The sequence below is a fragment of the Nyctibius grandis genome, chromosome 16 (assembly GCF_013368605.1).
Source record: "Nyctibius grandis isolate bNycGra1 chromosome 16, bNycGra1.pri, whole genome shotgun sequence".
Classification (NCBI taxonomy): domain Eukaryota; kingdom Metazoa; phylum Chordata; class Aves; order Nyctibiiformes; family Nyctibiidae; genus Nyctibius; species Nyctibius grandis.
In genome coordinates, this window is record NC_090673.1 from 1,182,350 (window position 1) to 1,185,945 (window position 3,596).

Here is a 3,596-nt window from a genome sequence, read left to right on the forward strand (position 1 = left end):
ATGAAGACACCCTCTTGGACTCAGCTGAACTCTCTATTTCCTGTAATGAGCTTAAACACCTTGAATAAATCTCTGCTGTCGGAAGCTACAGTTGCACAACAAAGAAGATCCCTGAGAGATCACCTTCTGTCCAGACCTGGGCAAGCACATACTTGATTAGCTTTGTTTGAGCCACAGGTTCATAAAGTTTTAGTCTATCTAGCTCTGATCTTGTCAGAATTGTATTTAAATTCTTCTGACAGATTCTTGGCCTGCAGTTTGTTAACAGATCGTTGTTGAGGAAAGATGTTTGAAATTAGAGTGGTTTTGAACAGGAGAGACACATGGTGCATTTATTCTCCACTTCAGTGATTGTCTCTCTGCCTGGCTCCACTCCTAACACAAGTTCACCTTGGGACATTGCAGGAGCTGCTGGCCAGTTTGGGAACCAGTGAGTCTGTCTGTTGGGACATGCATGGTGGCTGCCAGGGTTGCCTGTCTGTCCTTTGAAAACCTGCAACAAACAGGTGCCAAGTTATTCCACCAGAGAGTGCTGGAACGATGGAAACCCTCTGTCCATCACTCCCACCCATTACATAAAACCAGTCCTGTCTCTACAGGATCAAAACCTCAGCTGCTAAGACTTCACTTTTTGCACCTCCCTTATTCTAGAGAGCAAAAAATTGACTGATGATTTACACTCATTACCCTGAAGAAACAGCATGTTTGTCTTCCCTACTGCAAGAGCAGGTCCAAGCATCGCAGAGCAGAATGGTACTGAAGATTTTGTTGAACATTCCAAGTTACCCAATGTCTCTTCAAATAAGGACCAAGAATTTAAGATGTCATTTGACACTCATGCACAAAGAAAGCACTGAATACAAAACTGGGAAACCAGGCAGGGTATAAATGCAGACACCAAAATACCTGGGAGTTTATACATTACTTACACACACAAACTGTAAAGACACAGGCCTCAGCTTGAATGCCCACCTGTTGAGAAAAACACTAACATTCCTTGTGTCCCAAGTAAGTTTTAAAAAATATGTCTGAAGTGCTATTTAACTTCCCCGTCAGATGTCTTGTGGGATGATAAACCTGGATTGTAGCTTTGTTAAGGCTTGAAACAGACTTCAGGGCTAATTTAAAAAAATAAAGAGAAAAGTTTACACTCTTCAGGCTTCAGCACAGTTCATCCTACCAGGCTAAGGTAAGCTCCGAGAATTGTGCAGCCCTAGATTTCAAAGAGGGTATTTCAGACAGTGCAAGGATGACCTGCCTCATGCTAAACAGAAACTGCTGAACAGACCTTGCTGTCAGGAGGTCACGCAAACACTCCTTTATGTATTGGCCCAGAACCTTAAAAATTCATTCAAATTGACCCTTTCCTCCCCAGTGTGCTTCCTTCTAAATACTTGTATACTCACATGCTCTTCAGAACAGGACCACCATTATGTCTCTTCCAGCCCAGCACAGCGGGCACCCAGTGGCAGTGGTTATTGCCAGTGATGCCACCCCTTACCCCTCCATCTGCTCAGGGGAACGCAGGGCGGTTGTCAGGGTTTGGTGGTCCTGAGAGCACCTGGGCTGGAGGACCCTGAAGGGCGGTAGAAAACATGAACAAAACATCTGTGTCTAAGTGGAGGGGATCAACCCAGCAGCAAAGTTTACAATACATCGGGTGTGAAAAAGCCCATGTAAGATGTTCACAAAAGATCTTATTCTTAAGACCATCAGTTGTACCTGCAGAAATGGGACTGGAAATAGGTATCCTACGAAGTTGAGAGGAAGAAACCTGAATCTCAGCCAGCCATTAACCGGCAATAGATGGAGCTAGTGGTGCACTAAGACGGCTTTGAACTAGGGAAGAGATGTACCTGCACAGCTGCGGAAGAGCCAGTCACGTACCTGGGAGGATAGGAAAGACACTATATTACTAGAAGGTAAAACAATAATTGTAGGACATCTGCTTAGTTGTCAAGGACCAAGAGGGAAATAAAGCTGTTGTCCCCTCTAGCTAAAACCTGCTGTTTCTTTTTCCCCAGACTCCCAACCACCAACTGCTCTGCAGTTTGGATGCCAACCCAATTTTGATGCCTGTAATTCACCCCAGAGACTGTTTATTTTAACTTTATCAAGTGAAGAGAAAAACAACTGTGTTAGAATAAAAAAAGAGCATCTGGCAGCAGGATATTCTTTCTCTCAGACAGGTTCCCAGCCCAACTGGTGTACAAGAAAATGGGATTTCAGTTACTCAAGGGCTGAAAGAAGGGGGAGAAGAGAGTGCAGAGTGCAGGTTCTCTGCGTGCTTATCTTAAAGACATTCTTTTGTGGTCTGTTGGAACAAATGCCCTCAGTATATCGCACTCCACCTCAAACTGAGCAGCCAAGCCTCATTTGGGCCCTACAGGACCCAGCAGCGATGAACCCCCACACAGGACACTGTCCAATGCAGCCTATGCTGAAAAAGTGACCCCTGGAGCTCCACCAGCTTAGTAACACACCCCTGTGTGGGACAGAGCAGCGGCTGTCGGATGGTTAACGGGCACCAAAGGGCGCTTAGAACAGCCACATCTGCTCCTGTTGCCAGATTTCAGTACCAGGCGCCTTTCCCCCCTCTTCAGCGGCACAGCGACTGTGGGCAACATCAGCGCGTGTCTCAGCCTTCACCACCTGCAAGGTGTCCTCAGGGAGAGCTTGTACATTTATTTTACTGACCTCCTTGGCGTACAGAAGGACTTCCCTAATGTCGAAAAGGGGCGGTTATCTTTTTTATTTCACCATATAACCATTACAATAACAGCACAGCAATTGTAGGTAGGTTTGCATTCTCTTATGCAACTACAGGTTCTTTGTAAGACCTAAACACAAAAGTTTGGGATTTTTTTTTTAAAGCAAAGGCAAAGGGAGCGATAACAACGCCCCGTTCCCACGCGGGAGCACGGGTAGAGCCCGGCCGAGCGTCCCGGCCGCCCGCGTCCCTCCCCGCTCCGAGCAGCGCTGTCCCCTCCTGCCCAGCGACCCCGCAGCGCCCGGGCAGCCGGGGAGCAGGCGGCGGGACGGGACGGGCAGCACCCGCCGCTCGCTGCGACCCCACGCACGCGGGTCGGACCGTGCGGGCTCTGCCGCCCCCCGCGCTCGGACACCTCCAGCCCCGCACCGGGACCACCCGCCCGCCCCATCCTCCAGCGGGGATCGCGCCACCGCCCGGGGCCGCCCGCCGGGCCGGTGCTGAGCCACGCGCGTTGAACCCCCCGGGGCCGCACCCGCCGCCCCGCACCGCTCCGCCCCAGCCACCGCAGGGCTGTGCTGCACCGGCACCCGACAGCCCCCGAGCGCCAGGGGCAGCCGCAGACACGGACCGGGGCGGAGCCAAAGCCAGGTGCGCCCCGCAGGGTGCCCGAACACCCCGGGCCGGCGGCCCCGCACAGTCCCGCACAGCCCCGCACAGCCCCCCTGCGCGGCGAGACACCTCCACCGCCGACGCCATTTCGCGGGTGCAGGCAGGCAGGGGCGGGGCCGCGGCCGCCAGAGGCCCCGCCCCCGCCAGAGGCCCCGCCCCCGCCAGAGGCCCCGCCCCGGCGGGCGCCGGCAGCTGACCCGGAAGCACTTGGCAC